Source organism: Thunnus maccoyii, chromosome 4, assembly GCF_910596095.1.
Source record: "Thunnus maccoyii chromosome 4, fThuMac1.1, whole genome shotgun sequence".
Classification (NCBI taxonomy): domain Eukaryota; kingdom Metazoa; phylum Chordata; class Actinopteri; order Scombriformes; family Scombridae; genus Thunnus; species Thunnus maccoyii.
Genome location: NC_056536.1, coordinates 6,451,931 through 6,472,050, shown reverse-complemented (window position 1 = coordinate 6,472,050; position 20,120 = coordinate 6,451,931). Strand labels below are relative to the sequence as shown.

Sequence of the window (20,120 nt, the reverse complement as noted above, 5' to 3'; positions counted from 1 at the left end):
ATATGCTATGTGATAAAGGCCCAGTTGAGGAGCTAGCAGGTGACAGCTCTGGTTTCTAGTGGCTCCCTCCAGATGACAAACCAAATGTGTCATTCTTTTATGCAATATCCCCTACTGCTGTACAATAATGATGCACGTTATGCGCAAGACTGTCAGTGACTCATTATGACATCACCAAAGCATCTTCTTGAAACAATTATTATGCACCACATTGATTTTGGTGCAATCACACTTACACAAACACACACACACACACACAGCTGTGACAGTTTACAGTGTTAACAGTGTGAAGAGTGGATCTAATCTGAGAGAAAGGAATGCGACCTCTCACCCCTACCCATGACCCTCTGCAGCCGCTGTAACAGCCTTATCTGATTGGTCTGTCTGGCACGGTAATCATTTCCAGAACCCAAACGGGGCTGCCAAAACCTGGAGGGACAAGAGGGGAGAGCAGAGAGCATAGAATGGACTGTCTGAAAGCACAGCCAGTGCTGCAAAGTTCTGCATACTGCTAGTGTTGAGAATCCACCTCATAAAAGCAACAAAGATCATGTCTTCGGGTGATTTGAAAAGAATAATGTAAAGGTGACGTGCGTAGCATTTTCATTTGGAATAATAATTACCATATTCATTTCTCACAATAAGTCACTTGCATGAAAGACCGACACCAAGCAACAGCCAAACAACCACCCGCGGATGCATCATCTTAGCAAATGACAAAGTACACACTCCTGTCTAAGGTTAGCACATCCATTAAACAAACTAGGATGCTAACAGCATGTTAAGCTAATTAGCCACCAAATGAAGCAACCAACAAACAACATGTTCACCCAACTAGCACACTAAGCTAACATGCTAGCATGCTAAAAGAATGTTAAGCTAACCTGCATACTGTTTGAGAGGCTTACTAACCCAAACAACAAACAGCTTGTTATGCCAGTTAGCATGCTAAGATAACTAGCCTGCAAACAACATACTAATCTAACTAGCATGCTGCCTGAGCCACCAAATAACCAATTCCTCTTCAGCTACCTTATCTTGGCAATCAATAAAGCATACACCTCTGTCTAATCATGAATCCGGCGACTTTGCTGTGGTACAAGAACATAACATAAAGCTGTAGGCTAATATCATTGAATTATCCAAGAGACTCTTTCTGTTTTGCAAGATTTTTTAATAGAGAAAGGAGAGAACCAAAGAGTCTTATTACTTCACAACTTTATATCTGCCTTTTCCTTTCCAAGGACAAGTAACGGGGCCTATGGGAGATGTGGTTTTAATTTAGGAAATGTCAGCTCTAAATGTGTTAGACAGTGTCCATCATGGCCTCCTCTGTTTATAGTAGGGCTGTCACTTTTTATTCGAAATTTGAACTTTGTTTGAACATGGGGAAAAATGAAATATTCAAACTTTAATGACCTGTTTGAATTCAAAACAGACAGTCTGTAAGCACAGCAGAGCACTTGAAGCAGTTTGTCTTGTGATCCAGCAGGAGGTATTCTTAAAATTCACTATCAGCGTGACCTATCGCACGCTCTTTGACCTATCAGTAAACTAAGATAATAAATACAACCTCGTCTGACTGACACATAGTGCGGTTGTATGACACCGCACAGGGAAATATGACCTGAAAGCAGGTCGGAGTTGGTATGGATTGAACAGACAGAACATGCTTACGCGCCTCTCACGTCTCGCTTCCTGTGTGGATTCCCAGTGAGAGTGAGTTTGGGTTTTTAGGGAGGGGCGAAAGCGCGCCGCTGTACACAAGACAAAACAAGATCAATCACGGAACGCAGCACAATAATCATTTTACCTCCATTATCTTGTTTTCATAATCACTGGAAGCCAAAATCATAATTGGAAATAAAATTTGATTAATCATCCAGCCCTCGTATATGGGTTGTAATTACTTGTTAGTTTGAATTCGTTTGAACTTGACATTTTGAAAAAGTGACAGCCATAGTTTATAATAAACAACGGATCTCAGCTAATAATGTGGCGGTGGTATTTTGATGTTTAAAAATGTGTAGGAAGCTGCAAGAAAAAAAAAAGAAATAGATATAAATAGAAAAAGATACATCTATTGTCAAGAAAATCTGTGAAAAAAGAAAATAAATTCTTCACCTGGAATAACAATCTCTATGTTCCAGTCAGTGTTAGTGGGGGTGGACTTGTTCCGACTCCAGAAAACAGATATTCAAGTCTTTAATTTATGATGAGAGGGAGTTCATTTTGTCTGTTTTTCTTCATACATCTCACGTAACATAAAACATCACTGTCGCAACGGCAGTGTATAGAGCTCAGATGATCAACCGAGGATTTGCGCTGTGTTCCTGCGGTATGTTACAACCCCAACAGCCACTAAGTCACTCTTAAATAGCAGCACGAGCGGCAATTCCTCACTCGGTCTGTCTTGCCCTCTCGCCCGTACTCCCACTAGCACACAAACACACGCTCTCCCTCTCTTCCTCCTCTTCCTCTTTACTCTCGCCATGCAACATTTTTTTTTTGCCCGGTTCTGAGCATCAGCATGCAGAGAAAAACCCATCAGTAATCCCCTGCTGCTCGGCTCTGGAACTGCCTGCCTGCCCCATGGTAGTTATAGGTCACTCTCACACACACGCACAAACATTCACACACGTGCTTCTTCAAAAACGCATACATGCACACACATCCAGAAGCGCACACACGCGTACACATCCACAAGCGTGATGATGTGGTTGGTGTAGGTCACGCTACATCTTTCTTACACATGCACAAAAACACACAGGTACACGACGGCAACCAAAGTGTGTGACAGAGAAATACCAGTCCTTTATCGCGCCCTGCAGTTTAACCCCTTCTAATCCCTTCAGAGTGGCAGAGCTTTATGGTCAATTCACACTCTGTTATGCTTTTTCTCTCCCTCTCTCTCTCTCTCCCTCTGTAGCCTGAGGAGTAATCCCCTCAGCTGCTGTGGCAAAACATCAGAGGTGTGTGGAATAGACTCATCATACACGGTGACAGTGACATGGATATAACATAAACATGAGCGCGCCGATATACGACAGCCACGCGGTGCTGGGTGGTAAAATGTTGATGGAACACCATTTCTGAGCGGACAGTGATGAATGATTTCAAGTTACAAATGATATTACAGCCTTTATTCTTTTAGATTTTGGGAAGATATTCCCCAATATGTTTTTATCAAAGAGGAGAGGAAGACATTAGCTAATACGTAATGAATGGCTGGTAGGCTGATATTATCTGCCAATATCTGACTTTCACATATTGCTATTTTTCATGGATGTGGGCAGATATGCAAAAAAAAAAATATGAAGAGGAGTGAACCACAGTATTAAATGTTTACTGGCTATTTTGGGGGGTGTGAGGGGTGTAGTTTCATTTGTCTCAATTCAAGTTTAAGACATTTTTTTTCATGTTATTATTTAACATAATTAGGACTTCAAATACATTTATGGTACTTACATATATTTTATGGCTGCGACTAATGATTATCTACAATATAGATGAATCTGCCGATCTCAATTATTCAATTAATCATTTGGTCTGTAAAATGTCCAAGAAGTGCCGATTACAATTTCCCACAGTGTGAAGTGAGTTCAAATTATCAACCCTCACATCGGAGAAGCTGGAATCAATGAATGTTTGGTATTTTTGCATGAAAACTTAAACTCACCAAGCACTGTATTAGGAACACCCGTGCAACCTAATGCAATCCAATACAGCTCTGCCATAAATTCTACTTTTATGAAGCTTACTGTACTTCATCAAATAACAGTATTAATTGACAGTAGCCAATTAAAAGCCAGGTCTCCAATAATGGCCGGGGGGGGGGGGGGGGGGGGGGGGGGGGGGGAATTCGACACGAAGAAATAAAGGCCAGCCCCAAAAACAGGCCAGGGAAAAAACAAGTGTGGATGAACTCCTGGTGCCTGGTATATAATGCGCATGCCAGTTAAGCATAATGTACATTTCCACTGCTTTAATTTAAAGCAGTGGAAATGTCAGTCACTGTGTGCTTCATTCATCATGATCCATGGCTTCTGAAAATGCTGTCACATTGATATGTTAAAAGTTTCCTTTCTGAATATCGGAGAAGAATGCTGATATTTAATGACTTTTTAATTGATCTACAGTTTGGCATTACTCTTGGACTTGCTGCTGACAGCCGCTGTGTGGACACCACAACATGGCTAGCGGAACTAACGGCTAACCTCCACTCTAGAAAAGCCTCCCCTAAACCTATAATGTATGGTATTGTATTTTGTGAAGCACCTTGTAACTCTGGTTTTGAAAAGCGCTATAGAAATGAAGTTTATTATTACTATATTATTACTATGTGTGTGTGTGTGCGTGTATGTGTGTCTTAGCCAAGTGTACTTTGTAGTAACATACAAGCCGTAGCTACATTTGAAGTACCATATGGGACCCGTGCAAGTGACTGAATTTTCCACGACATAGTAGAGAGTGAACGGAAGCAGATCAGACAACAAGGAGGCTTCGTACAAAAATATGAGCAAATGTACTTATCAAACAGAGGCAATTAGAGATAAAGGCCACACTCTAATATAAGCCTGCTTCCAATAAAGGCCTAGTAACCTCTGCAGTTGAGGTAAATTGGTTGGTGGTGTTGTACTGGAGGCATTATATTGAAAAGTGGAATTATCACCTTTCTGACAATGTCAACAAAAGTTGAAAATGTATAAGCTTCTTAGAATAGAATTTATGGCAGAGCTGTTGTACTGGATCGAATGCACAAGTGTTCCTAATAAAGTGCTCGGTCAGTGTACTTCAAAGTGTAATCATCTGTTAATTATCTGTTGACCAATTAAAGGATTATTCATCTGATTATTTGTGTCTCTTTTAAATTGACTATTTTTACTCAACAATAAAATTTCTTTCCTCTTAATCATGAAATGTTTGTTTATGTTCCATGTTTATGTAAAATGAAACAATATCAGAGGATATACTGGAGTCTGATTTTTATGACGGTGAGTGTTGATATCGATGTCGGCCTCAAAACTCAAGTATCTGTCAGGCTGAAGTAAAAATCCCAACACTGGCCACAGATGCCTCAATAACACTCCAGCTAGATCGAGTACAGATGCAATAAGGTGGTGAAACATGATGCAGGTTTTGCGGCTATTACAGTAAATATTATTCCCGGCCGCCAGCAGCGGTGTGAGAGCCAAATGTGATCTACATTACTGAGATGTTTCGGTGTATTTACAGTGTGTTATGTGGCCAATAGTCAACAAAAGGCAGAGTCGGGTCAGCGTCACAAAATCCTCTCCTCTAACTCTCAGCATACAGCTAAGTGGATGTCATTGATAAGAATAGAGCTGAAATTACAGTCAATTCATTGATTAGCTGGTTGACAGAAAATGAATCTGCAATTATTTTGATAATCAATTCATTTCACATAATTTTTAAGCAAAAAAGCCAAATATTACCTATGTGCAGTTTCTCAGTTGTGAGGAGTTTTGGATTGTTGGTCGAACAAAATGAGATAGACCAATTAATAAAATAACAAACAGAAATATAGCACCACAGAAGAAGAAACATGGAGTTGAATCCTTCCAAGAGTGCCACAGGGAAGCCAGTCAACTACATCAGCACACAGTGAGAAAATGAAATGTTGTGTTCAACAGCCACATAAACTGCTCAGTTTCCTCAGTTTCACAAGAGGAAAGAATTTGAAATAGAGTGTGGAGAGGCGAGGAATGAAACTTCTCTGTCTCTCTCACACACACACACACTAACACACACACACAGACACACACAATATACTCAAAAACAAACCCATAGCTACACACAGAAACACGCTGACTCAAATACGTGCACGTGTTGTATTTCACACAACCAATTTCACAAAACCACATACATAAACACTCAAACGCTCCCACCGCATACACACAGACACGCTGCTATGAACACACACACACACACGTGCACCCACACACACACAGAGCGTAGAAGCGTATGTGTGTAGTGAATGGCTCCATTTCTCTCATTAGGGAGAAGGAGCTGCCTGCAGCAAAGCCTCCTCTAGTCAGTCTGCCGAGATCTCTAAAACCAACAGTACTAGTCAGACAGCGAGAGAGAGAGGGAGGAATAAAACAGTCATACCCGGCACCTACGCTGCAAAAACACATGAAGAGACTGAATGGAAGCTGAATCATAAGGTAAAAATGATGGTACACACACCGTAGATGAGGAGTATCTTCAAGGTTTCTCAAGGTTTCTGATTTGACTTTTAAAAATGTGACTGTTCGACCTGGAATTCAACTTAATGCCAAACTTTAAGATTATGAACGAATAAAACACACTATGTTAATAGTTGTGCAATATAAATTGATAGCGGAAAGACACTGGCCATGTGATATCTTCTGACACCTCGAGTACACACCAGACACACAGAACAGGCAACAGTAGAGGTGGGAATCTTTGGGAATCTCACGATTTGATTTGACTCAAAATTGATTCTCGATTGAATGAATAGGAGAGGGGGTAAAATTCAGGGTTTCCACCAGAAAAGTTGTTAGGAGTAGGGGTGGGCGGGGGGGGGGGTCGCGGCGGAGTGAGACGCCTGTCCTCCCTCTAGTTGTTAGCGAGCAGCTGCTCTCGTGTCTCCCTGGGTATAGGTGCTTTTTTTCGACACAAACTCTCCCGCTCTCTGCCTGCTCAGCCTGCTCTCGGATGGTGGGCGGGTTGCTCTGGTAGCTGCAGCCTCACCATTACACACATGCTCTCCCTCTCTCTCTCCCTCTCTCTCTCTCTCTCTCTAGACCGCACACTGCGCTATTCCTTAAAGGAGCTACGCTACTTGTATAACACATTTAGAAAACATCACATTTTGAAAACATCTTAAAATACTTTTTTTTTTTTTTAAATCTCCGATGCTTAGGCCCAGCAGGTGGTCAACTCGGGCCCAGTGGGCTGCCAGGCTTGCAATACATTGTCGGAAACCCTGCAATCTCTTGCTCCAGATTCATTCACTGGTGTACTTAGTCCACTGAAATATAACATGAAACATAACTGGCAGATAAGATAAATGGTCCTTTTATTCTAAAAGGCCTTAATTCTGATGCCTTAATTGAATTCATTTGAAAGCATCTTACAGTCTCCTGCCTGTATGAGAATAACAAACTGAGGGGGAGGCGGAGTGCTCCACTGTGTTGTTATTAACGTCATGTCTCCAGTAGTGGAGAGCAGCCTCTCTGCTGCACCGTTAGCTTCGGTAAAAGACATCGCTGTCCAAGACGCTGAGCAGGTGCAGGGTTTTTGAGGTGAAACAGACTGTTCAGAGTTATTTTCTTCACCTCAGAGTTGGTTTATGTTGTTCAATGCTGCAGTGTGTGTTGGTCAGCTTGTCTTTTTTGTTACTGCTGGAGTTTCGCTGCTCTGCTCCGCTAACGCTAGTCTCTGGTTAACGGCGTAGAAAGTTTTCACAATATACTTCACGTTCATCTTGCAAAGGTAATTGTTTAGTCATTAAATCAAAACATGCTTGCAAACTCTGCCTTTTGTGAAGATGAGCTCTAGTGTGTGTGCGCTGTAGACTGTCCGGGTGCTGCACTGCCTTCGCAGTTGAGTTCCACCTTTTTTGTTCCGTCAAGATCATGTTATTAACTAACATTTAAAAAATCGTATTTGGACATTAGCAAATCAATGCCGAATTGTCCACATCCACATCGCGATGCATCTACGAATCAATTTTTCCTCCATCCCTGGGCAACAGTAGCCAAGGAAACATAGCTGGGATGTGCTAGTGTGACAAAATTAAACCATATTGATGTTGGGAAACAGACTTATAATCATGATTTCTGTGACATCTATTAGAACTGTGCTAAAATATGTTGAAAAAAGCTTTTTTAGATACCTAGATTACATGAAACTGTTGTTTCAACAGCATTGCCAATGTTTCAGCATGTAGGCTACAGGTTATTAAGGATCCCCTGAACACATTTCTTGGCAGAAGCCAGGACTGTAGTAAAGACTGCTGACGTGGAGTCAGAGAAAAGTCCAAGTCTGACCAGTTTCAAGACAGAACCAAGACCGAGTCCAGACAGGCTTGAGACCAAATCAAGACCAGGACCAACATGATCTCACTTCCTTCACTTACTATGGTCCTTTGGATTTAGAAAAGTTAAAAATGTTAAATGGGAAAAATAAGTAGCTTTAATGTTCCTAAATGTTGATTATTTACACACATTGGGCCATAAAACTACGCATTTAAAATGAGAATACTTGGTTCTCAGATGCCAAAGACACATAGGAATATAAACATGGTCTGTGATGTGTGATATTAAAGAATATCTCTATCTCTCCAGTCTGAAATGAGAGCAGCCAGAGGCACTGCAAGAACTGGACTTAAATCTGGTGTGGACCAAGAGAGAGACGAGTCTGAGATAATAGATAAAACATCTTGAGATTGGATCAGATTGGATGCGAGTATCACTGACAAAAGCTTTACAAAACCAGGTATCAGTTACCTGCAACCCAGATTAGTCTATAGAATAGAGCTGGATCTTCATTCTACAATGCACATCGACTTTACATGACGTGTATCTCGATGTTGCCAGTGTTCAAAAATAATGGGTTTTTGTGATGCCAACATATGCCTTTAATTGTGTTAAATCAGTTAGAATGTCAGCTGTACTAGTAACTCTGTCCTGGATAAATGGTTATACTGGACAAAAACACCTTCTGTTGCATGGTGAAAAAACATGACGAGATGTTAAATAATTAAGACTTTTCCATATTGTTTAAGGGGTTACATTTACATAATACATTTTTCAGATTTTTCAAAAGGCCTGTGAATGCCCTGAAAAAGACGAGACAAAGAGAGAGCGAGGCAGAGACAGACAGAATAAAAAGATGGGAAGAGAATAACACACAAAATAATAGCACACAATACCTAAACTGTGGAGAAAGAGAGAGGAATAGAGATAGGCACAAAACAGAAAATAATAGACAGCCCCATTAGGCAGAGGTTATTGAGTAAATTCATCTCACTAGACAAAAGCTTCTCCTGTGGTTGTGTGACTGCTGCTTCCACTAAACTCAACACTTTCTCTCCAATTTCAGGCCATTTGCAACCCCCCGCGTCTGTTAAAAGCTAAATTGCCCATCTGCATTGCCTTAAAATGGTTTCCCATGCCTCACCGCCCTATAAAGGTAGCGATACGTGGGGCAATTTCAAACGGCCGAGGAGATGCCTGAGCGTTGATGCTTTCAAACAGGAAACCTCAAGGTGGTTTAAATGGGTTTCAACATGTTTTTGACCCTGTGGTTCACTTTGTTGTGGGGGGAATGGAAGCATTTACTATCAACACTACACCGTTCTTGTGTCTTATCAGCCGTATCCTTCTTTCAGACAGAACGCAGGAGGATTCGAAGCTGGCAGAATCACTTATGAAAACACAGGAGGGATGGGAACAGAGCTAGATTATCAGAAGCTCGCTGTAGGTGGCTTAAATTGAGGGAGGGGAAAAAAAAAAAGTTCATTTCTCAACTCAAGCAAGAAGTTCATCTGTCACAGCGAAGCAAAAAAGCCTTGGAGCAGGACTCAAGCACATACACGGTACTTCTGCTTACTACAATTTAGATCAAGACGAATGTCCGCTACAGATGTTGGACCAATAGCGCCGGTCTCTCTGCACCAGAAGCTTGATTCTTCAGAGAGTCATTGATGGCGCTGTTGCTCGGTTTGGTACAAAATCAATTAAACAATCAAAGTCCAAAGCAATTACTTACAAAGGCTTCGGTATATAAGGATGCAAGGACACCTGCTGGGGTGTCCTTGAGCAAAATGCTGAACCTGAAAGCTACATGTTTCATGATCAGAGCCAAGAGACACCTGAGAGAGGACGCGCTGCATATGGTTCTCTGATCCTATTTCTCAAACACACACGCACGCACGCACACACACAAAACCTTACAGTCACCTCTTCCTCACGCATACAACTTTGCGTTTGACTAAGCACTCAACAAAATGAGATCAGCTTCAGTGTGTGTGTGCGTATGTGTGTGTGTGTGTCATTGTACTGACTGACTCAGCAATTCTGCGCTGACTGTCATTCCTGTCATTTCATTTCCTCATGGCGGGGCCAATCGGGACCTGCCAGGATCCCTCTCAAAATGTTTAAAACACAAGATCGATGGCGCTGTCTGTTTACCTTATATTCATACCTCAACTGGCAAATTGTGTCTTTTGGCAACATGATGAAACGCTAGTCATACAAGCACAGCTTTTTGTTTGTTTTGCTTTTGTTTTTTGTTTTGTGTTTGGAGGGGGTTAAAATTGGACGATATGAATATTGACTGGAGTCCCGCTGAGCTTTGTTTGGCCACACAGTGGAAATCAGGGATGACTGAGCTCAGGATTGTTTTATTTTTCAGAGCAGTAGAAACAAAACAGTTGAGTGAGCTCTGGCTTGGCGTTATGATAAAAAGGGAAGTTAAATTCATAACTAATAACTAATGTTTTATACTGCAATTTATTTTGCAATTTCAATGCCTCAACATAAGTGCTTCTTTGAAAGTGTGGAATAAAAAAGTTCCATTGAAAACAATTCACTCAAGCTCATTATGGACAAGCTACGTGTTGGGTGTGTGAGACAAAGGCAGGCCTGCACGCAGTCTTAAAGCCTAACTGAAGCCTGATAAAAAAAGAAACAGTGCCAAGTTGAACAAAAGGGGTCTAAACAGACTTCAACTCCCACCATGCTTTGCTCAACTCATACCCAGGTGTGAAATCTGGTAGAGTCAAACTCTCGGCTCCCGGCGGACGAGACTTGTCGGAACGCAAAGGGACTCCCCCTCCCCGGCCGTGACCTCATGGAGGGTATAAACACCTGAGACGCTTCCAGCTGTTCCCACAGCTCTCACCCTTCCCTGCAGAAGTGAAGGAGGAGGATAACCCTGCTTTTTCTTCAACTGAGTCGACTCTACTGTTTCCTCCGCAACTCCACCAAGGATCAGCTGCCATGAAACCCGCCACCAGAGCATGACGACGGCCCCCCCGTCAGCACCCGAGTTCAAGGAACCGAGCGAAAAACCAAGAAAGATGGACTGAAACACACTCTACTTGCTCCCTTAGGTGATACAAGTAAGAGGCTTAATTCTGGGCAGAGATAGGTTATCAAACGTGTTGTTGTTGTGAAGTTAACAGACTGATGGACTGTTGGAGTCTGGTTGTTGCTGCTGAGGATACTGTGAAGTATTATTGTTGTTTGCTGCTTGTTTGGTTGTGTTTATCATGCTAAACTGATTTGTTAGCTTGTCTTTGTGAGACCGTGGGTTGCATTTTATTTGTTGATGTCAGACTGTGAATAAGGACGTTTGCACGCTACGTCTCTGCAGGAATAAAAGCGAGCTCCACTTCCTCCTCACGATGGCTGAGGTTTTTCTGCTCTTTGAAGCTTTCACCCTCTCCTCTCTACTAACCTCACTTGCAAGTACACACACGTTTTGACACTCACACACGTTATTCTGTAGTCAGACACATGTTGCTAAGCAACACAGATGCTCAGCTTTGTCCAACGCCATTGTGGTGATCAGAGGCACGTGTTGACTGGCGGTCGCCATTTAATCACAGCCTCTGTTCAAACCTAACTATCAGCCCTGCTGACCGGAGCTCTCGTGCGACGTAACCCCACGTGGGTCACGTCCTCATGGTGGTGCCCTGCTATCATTAATTCATATTAATAATTGACTTCTATTAATTATTAACTAATGCTAATAACTGCTGGTAACCAAACCTGCTCCTAACTGAGACCAACATACATTAAAAGTTTTCTGTATTTTTGCTGTTTAGCAGCACATCCTCAAAACTTTTCAGTTTTTAGTTTTGTTTTTTTAACCTTTATTTATTCAGGGGAGTCTCTTCTTTTTCAGGAACACCCTGATCACATTCACACAGTTACACAGTCATACTTGGAAGCTGCCCAGTACAACCACAGTCTGCTCTGCCAGCCACTGAGCAACTCCACTGGAGCAGTTGGGGTTAAGGGCCTTGCTCAAGGGCACCTCAGTGGTGTTGAGGAGGGAGGTGCTGCTTCTCCACTTTCCTCATCCAGACTTATCCTCCTATCCGGAGGGATTGAACCACCACCATCCAGTCACTAGCTAGCTTCTCTAACCTTTAGGCCACCACTGCCCCCTAAGTAGTAGTTGTAGCCCTAAATAAGAGACTATCAGCAGGAAGATGTAGGAGATCAGTATCAGCTGATAGATGGTTGTACCCTCCTGATCAAAACCAGCAAAGACAGAAAAGCTCTTTTCATCAAGTCATCGAGACATCCTGTCTTTATGTCTCCTCTCAACTTTTTCTTTGCACCTCTCTCTATCTCCTCACTTCTTTTTTTATCCCTTAGCATTTCCAGAAAGAACACCTTGCGTTGCACAACCTCAACCCCAGTCACTGTTTCTGTCCATACCCTCCCCTCCTTCTCTTGAGTCCTCTCATCTGAATCATATTGTCAGGAATACCGTCACTCTCTCTTTGCCTCACTGCTCACGGCTCCTTTTTCTTCTTCTCTCATTTCCTTCCATTTCTCATCTTTTTAAACCTCGCCTCAGTTGTTTCCTCCGTGACTTTACTCCCTTGATGTTCTGATGCTTTCTCTCTGCTTATTTTTTCTTCCTGTCCTTATATCCTTCTCCGTAATTTGACAGACGGAAACCATAGAAGCAGATATGTCACCAGCTAGGTTTCCAAGTATATATGATGTGTTTGCATGATTAGATTACTTAGTGTGTTAATACATTTATTCATCTTAAGTTAGCGTGATATATGGACGAGTGAGATGCCACCAAGGAACAACTGCACCTGCCCAGTACTGCCCCGTTCATTGTACTGTGGATGTTTTCTGATGCTCTGCTCTTTGCTTAAGAAACTCATTTTATACATTTGAAGCCAGGTGGAGGAAAGGCAGTTCATTTGCATTTTACTTTTTTTGCAACGCTACAAATGTTTACCTAAAAACTGCCCAAAGTTGGAAAGACATGAAGCGACTGTCATTACTCTCCCTCTGACCTCCTCGCCCCTCCAACATTCCAATTTCTTCAGCCTCTTTCATCCGCTCTATTCCCCTCCTCCTTCAATGAGCCTTAGCAGCAAGCCCTGATAGCAGAGCATACTGTATATTACCACTTTCACCCATCCTGTCGCCTTCACAGACCTCAGTTATCCCTCCTCATCCCCTTCTCTCTCTACTTTGGTGCCCCAAAAAATCCTTCATTCTTCCTTCTCTCTCTCTCCTCCGGGTGTATAGGTCAAGTAAGACAATTTTATAGTTGCGCATCTAATTTCAAACCCTTCCTAAGTCTACAGGTTCTCTTCTCTCCCTGCAGGGAGTGACAAAACTTAAAGAGTGAAATTCAAACTGCCTCCTAAAAACACCTTTGAGCAAGTGTCCCTGATAGAGAACGTGGGACTCGCCAGTGTTGGCTCTCTCGTCCCTTTTGTGTCATTTGGTGCAAAGCAACAGGTATCAGCTGGATAAGATAAGCCTGCAGTGTGCAGCTTTGTGACATCGTGATATATGATATGTGAATTATAAGCATTAACTTTCAAGAAGTCAAACAGATTCCTCTCTCTGAGAACACAAAGGTTTCACCTCCAAAGTGCTTTACCTGGGCTTGCCTGGGGGAGAATACCAGATGAAGAAGACCAAATGGCTCTCAGAAACTCATTCGATGTAGCACTGGAAAATGTTTTTTTTGGCTTGTATCATGGCAGGACCCTTCCTGGTACTGTACTGGCCCAATTTGAAAGTTATAAGCAGTAAATGGCTGCTGGAATTAATCTTAAAATGAAGCACAGAGGGTATGATGCCTAGTAGTAGTTGTCAGATATCTCTTTATCTTTCCTTCTCTCCACCTTCTTCTTCACTCATTTTTTTGCATTTTCCTGCAGCCCCTCCCTCTCCAAACTCCCCATGCTCCGGGGAAAGTTGAACCAGCAGCACAGATAACACAAGACAGATCCGCATCTGAGTGCCATGTACGGAAAAAACAAGTACTAAGCACTCAACTTTGACCTTGGCTTAGTACTAAATATATACAAGGAGAGAAGGAGGGTGAAGGGAGGATGTCTGTGTGTGTGTGTGTGTGTGTGTGTGTGTGTGTGTGTGTGTGTGTGGGTGAGAGAGAGAAATATGGTGACGTGCCGATTGGACTAATGTTGCAGCAGCACAGGAAAAAACACACACAAAGTTCACTAATGTGGGTCGGTTCGGCTGCGTGTCGAGATATGCTTAGTGCGTGCAAATACACACGGATATTTACACACACACACACACGCACGGATTATTTTGCTGCCTCAACTGTTCAGACAGCACAGAACATAAGGCAGAAATTGGCCATTTGGGACAACAAACACAAGCTGTACGGTCGGCGGCAGCAGAAGAAAATGGGTTGCTGAAATTCTTTTAATTGCTGACAAAACAATGGCAGAATTATCCTTGCTCACACTAGGAAAGGAAATAACTCCCCCCCCACACCCACCCACCCTCCAACACACCGTTCGTCTCACTTGTAAATACCGAACGCGGATGCTAACGACGATCCTCGCGAGTACTATTTGGAACTTGGGAAGCCGGTGTTTGCAATCAGGAAGCATGTAGAAGCGGCTGCCACCTCCGTCTTGTGGTTACCTGTCACATCTGTGCGGCGTCTCTTCCCTTTACGAGAGAAACTATTTCAATCTGCCTGCCCTGTTTGATCTGCCTCGGCCTTTCGCTGCGGAGGCTGCATCAAAAAGATGCTGAGGAGTTAAAAGCTCCATCGCTTCATATCTCTCTCTCTCTCTCTCTCTCTCTTTGTATTTTGCTCCCACCCTCTTTTCCTCCATCTCTTCCTCTGTCTGTTTTGTTCACATTGAGGTCGGGAGTTGTAAACACTTTGTCACCGGCTCATCAAAAAAAAAAAAAAAAAGGAAGGGAAGACAAATTGGCTCGTCTCCTGTAGCGTCACCGATCATACGTTGACGTCAATACGACAAAAGATTATCATACGATATCATGTGGAATAGATGATGGGGGCATGGGGTGATGCTTAACGCTGCTGGTTTAAAATAGACTACATGGTGTGAGGGGGACTTTTAGACCAGCTATTAGGCAACACAATCACCACCATGATAGGAAGAGAGGCTTTCCACCTGCTGGCTTTACTCCACCACCACAGGCATCTAAACTCTATCTCCTATCTTCCTGGGCCTACATTTAATCAGAAGGGTTTTTTTTTTTATAGTGGACTCTGCTGGACTGTTGCTACTCCAATAAACAGTTTTATCATTTCAAACTGATCTCTTCTTATTGAAAGGAGGGACAGAGGCAGCAGAGGGAGAGAAAAGCCTGCCAGCACCACATGCCTTTCTGTAATAATATGTATGTAACATAGTTGGATTATTGTGCTGATTTAACCCTGCTCTGTGCACTAATATCACATCTGTCATGTTTTCATTTGAAGAAGTCTGTCACTCTGTTATTTTGATCATGCCATCGGTCTGAGCTGATCAGATAAACTGTCTTCCAAAAGCAGCTAAAACAACCTTTTTGAGATTCAAACTGGTGTTTTGAATCCCTCATGATATCAACTTGCTTGGGAGTCTAGTCATCAGCAGCTCAATAGGAGGAGAGCGTGGCTCTAACGCTGCTGGGTCGGTGCTTCAGCTCCCGCTGAGGCCGCCCATACAGGCACTCGGGATAAAAACCCTCAGCTAAACAGCGTATCTGTTACATCCTATGGTTTTACACACACTTCCTCTGGGTGTTCCTCATACTGAATGAGTTAAAACTGCTTTATCAATGGGCTGTAGTGTCCTTCTGTTGCCGTCTCTCTCCTCTCTGCTTTATTTATCACAGATACTTGAGGGATGAAGCCGCTCGACGCAGACGGACCGCAGGGTGCATCATCGATCGTCTGTGCTTCTCAGCTCAGCCGGGGTCTGAGCCACTGAGAGCCCCCGACGCAACCCCACCACCTGACCCCCCCCTCCCCTCCCCTCCCCTCCCCTCCCACCCCTCTCCCTGTGGCGGTTGCTGCTTATTCCCCAAACAAAGCAGTTTCCCACCAGGCGAGGTGGTGAGCAGCCGCTTATAATGTGGCTCATAAAAGTCAATGTCAAAAAAAGATCCATAAGGAACAGATTTAACAGCGAAACCATGCGCACATCGTGAGGCTGGTTCTTATTAAGCCTGATTACTGTTCAAATAAATGCGCCTTATGAAAAACAACTATGCAGTGATTGCTACATCAATTAATATCAAAAGCATGCTATCACTCCAATAACGACAGCAAAGCCTTCAAATATTAAAATCGCATAGATGACAATATAAAACTATTGAGCACTTTACGAAACCACAACTGATGTCACTCTGAGAACCACAAACACACCATCAGTCCCTGTATCAATATTATAGAGCAGATAAAAACTGCAAGAAAGCATGACGCCGTTACTTTGATTTTGCGATTGAAGACCGCAGAGTGTCCTTCCTGTAAATATGACTGAACGCCGGTTACAGCACCCACAGAATGTCTACAATACATAGAAAGGTGGATACATAGAGAGCCGGAAGATAGGATGATCTCCTTTAACAACAAATTAATAATAAAAGACTCCAAGAATAAACTAGGTAATTAGGTTACAGGCGGCTCAAAGCACATGCAGCGCCGCTGTCTTCGGAGTCTGATTCTGACTCATTTCGGGCTCAAACCTCTGAAAACACTGTGTGTCTGCGGGTGTAACGGGAACTAATATGTTCCACTCTCATTATGTGACTAGAACCATGCATGCAGTCACTTTGGATGTCACGCCTCAGCCCCAAAGTGGAGGTGATGTTCCGGGTTTCTTCCTTATCAACGCATCCCAGCACATCGGCGCATCGTGACACATACACACACACACACTTAAAAGACAGGGGGAGAAGTCTTCCTCGCCCATACATCTCTTTGCATCTCCTCCATAGCTCTCGCATCATCTCGTTCTCTCTAACACACACACACACTCATCCTCACAAGTTCACCCACGAGAGAGAAAAGACGGGAGAGAGAAGGATATGAGAGAACATGCAGAGAGGAGACTCTCTCTCTCCTCTCTCTCTCTCTCTCACACACACACACACACACACACACACACACACACAACCTAAAGACATTTTTTTCTATGTGTTTGGCAGCCAAACCGGTGGCTTGGCAGCCGTAGTCCCTCAAAATCAGCCCGTCTGCCTCACCTACGCATTTCAAGTCAAAAATTCATAAGGTGACACAAAACTGTCAGAGCACGTTGATGCGACTCCAAAATGATGATGATGATGCTGTGTGTGTCTGTGTCTGTGTGTTTATATGTGGGTGGGTGAGGGGCACACTTACACACACACACCTAAAAAGAAAATCACTGACAAGCCCTCAGACTCACAGGTCAAACACTACACACGCACTTTGTGTTTTGCATCTAAACAAGCAACCAATGGGTACACAGCTGCGGGTCCACATATACACGCACAATCACATTATGTGCACGACCTTCCATGCGTACACTCATATGCGCACGCACGCACGCACGCGCACAGTGAACGCAAAAGAGTGTTTCCGAGTTTAATTCGCGTCTTGAGCGCAGACGCAACGTTGCTCAATTCCGGACTGCGTTTATACACCTAATCTGAAGCGAAAAATCACCACAAATAAAGCACAACAGTCAAGAATCCAAAAGAAAACTCCTCAAATATCTCTACAGAGGCTACAGTGTGCCTGTGGCTGTGTGATACTAGGTGGTAATGTCATCACTATAATATTGCGACAACATTCCTATAATACTCCTAATATAAACATAAAAGCTCAGGCATGTGGGAGATAAAACCACGCTTGAGCAGCCTATTCATAATGACAGTTTGCATCCAAAATCCGCAGTTCCTCGCCAGTGAAGTGAAGCAATCCTTCACCTTCAAAAAACTTGACCAATTCCACTAGAAAAAAGGGGGAGACGTTCAGTCATTTCGGAGATAGTCCATCCGCAACCTCGGCGTGCGTCTGGCTGCTTACCTCCGTGTGCGCAAAACAAGCCAGGCGACGTTTCGAAGCGCAAAAAAAAAAAAAAAAAAAATTAACAACGCAAAACCTGATCACTCCTGCGGCAATGACTTGGTCCATGTGTGCGAAGACGTGAGAGAGGCATCAGCGAAAGGTATGAAGGAGAACACGGAGAGGAAAGAGGAGGGGAAGGGTCGGAGAAAGAGAGGAATGTCACCAACATTTTGGATGTAGCAAAAAGCTCCAAGGCGAGTAGGGAGATGACTGAACAACCGCAAAAAGTTTGGCTGTACTTACTGATCAAACCGTCCTTCGCGTTCGTCCTGCTTGGCATGTTTTGTTTTGGGGGGTTTTCACGATATCAGAGTGGCAGCAGAAGACATTTCCATTCCCGGCGGGCTTGTCAGACAGCAGCAGCAGCAGCAGCAGCAGCAGCAGCACCGGTTCCAAAGCTCAGCTCTGCAGTTCCGTGCGCACAGGAGAGCAGCGCTCAGCATGAATGAGAGGGGAGCTGCGGTTAGACTCCGGCATCCCCTGACAGAGAAAGAGAGGGAGAGAGAGAGGGAGGGAGAGAGAGAGAGGGAGAGAGAGAGGTTAGCGACAACTGTGCGCCCCCTGGCTGCGAAATTGGATTACAGCGGATCGCCAGACGCGCCGCTCCATGGCGCGCATAGGTGGCAGCATTGGACCCGGTACAGGCTGTGGTAACGTTACCGTGTGTTCTCATGTTCCCTGTAGTATGTTTGAGGCTCATAAATGACATGATAAAGGTTGTGTTATTGGATTCAAGTTCTTTGATATATTCTTGATAAGAGGCTGCACCTATTCAGCTTGATTGATTGCTCCTGTCAACTTCTAATGCAAGCAGAGTGACAGTGTGTGTGTGTTGTGTTGTGGTGTGGTGTGGTGTGGTGTGGTGTGGGGGGGTGGGGGGAATCACTGGCAAGCCCTCACAGCTCAAGCACTACAAACACTTTTTTAAAAAAAATAAAATAACAGCCAAGGCTTTTTAACATTGTGTCAGTATATTTATTTTAACATTGAAACAAATGAGAATCATCACCCACAGATCTTGTTATCCTCTTTAGCTGCAGCTGTGCTACCTGCCCAGCACCAGGCAGCAAAGGTTAGCAGCTAACGTTAGCTGTTGAACAGGGTGGAGCATTCAGCAGCTAAAGAGACAGACAATTCCCTCAGGAGTTGGTAGAAACTTCAACAGAGCTAGAAGAAGAGTGAACTATTGGACTTACATTTGCTAGTTGGTCAGAAACATGACTCCTGCTGTGGGTAGTGTTGCTCCATGTCTGCTGCAGGTATCTGTTTGCTAACACCTGAACCAAAAAAAAGTTTGCTTGTCATGTACGTTAGGTCGTCTGCCCTCTAGTGGACAAAAAACAAACTGGTTTTGAATCCACTCTACAAAACGCACACAATATATCATTGTAAACCAGTGTCCAAAGCATACAGTACATTTTTTGGTTGAATTACGACACTACAGACAGGCAGAGTGTTAATGTTGTTGCCTCGTTGGTGCATTCAAGGAAACTCTGACATCTGAGATTTGAGTGCAGCATTTTTAATGCAAGAAACCAAATTTGCCTCATCCTTTTTTTACCACAGCTGTGTGGGCTTGTTTGTCCTTTTGCATTACATTTTCCAGTTCTTTTTGCCAGCAGGAAGGGCTTTTTCAAGAAAGACCTTTTGATATCTATCAGTATAAAAGCACAGGTGTTAAAAAGAAAATCCCTGATAGCTGAATTCCATTTAGCCGTTTCAGGTTCAGGGTCCTGGTATTTGTGCATGCTGTCTCAGTCACACAGGCATGGCTTACTGGGACACTTGAACAAAACGAAGCTGTCGTTATTGTTATTAGTCACACCTGAGTTTTTCACAGCAGACAAGTAAAAATGTCTGCTGTGAAAAAAGGCCTAATCGTCACATGTTGCACAATCGCTAATTCCAGTATCAAGAAGACTTTAGAAAATGTTCCTTGCGTGCAAGTGTGATAATTGTGCCAATAATTTTCAACAAATTGTTCAGAGGAAAGGACTACAACAATGTGCAAGTTCATTTTCATGGCG

The 20,120-nt window shown here is 43.3% G+C and overlaps 1 protein-coding gene across 7 annotated transcripts in view; it reads right to left on the bottom strand.

Moving 5' to 3' along the window:
• The window catches only part of LOC121895327 (plexin-A1-like), a 265,311-nt gene extending 245,770 nt beyond the window's left edge, over positions 1 to 19,541 (bottom strand). For 4 of the 7 annotated variants that reach the window (XM_042408362.1, XM_042408365.1, XM_042408367.1 and 1 more), the window contains exons 1-2: positions 19,290 to 19,541; positions 18,337 to 18,573 (exon numbers count right to left, since the gene is read on the bottom strand). The gene's annotated coding sequence lies outside the window, so the exon portion shown is untranslated. Of the gene's footprint in view, positions 1 to 331; positions 430 to 18,336; positions 18,574 to 19,289 lie in introns of all 7 variants that reach the window. The other 3 variants (XM_042408363.1, XR_006095744.1, XM_042408369.1) reach the window with 3 other exon arrangements.
• Positions 19,542 to 20,120: the final 579 nt, after the last annotated feature.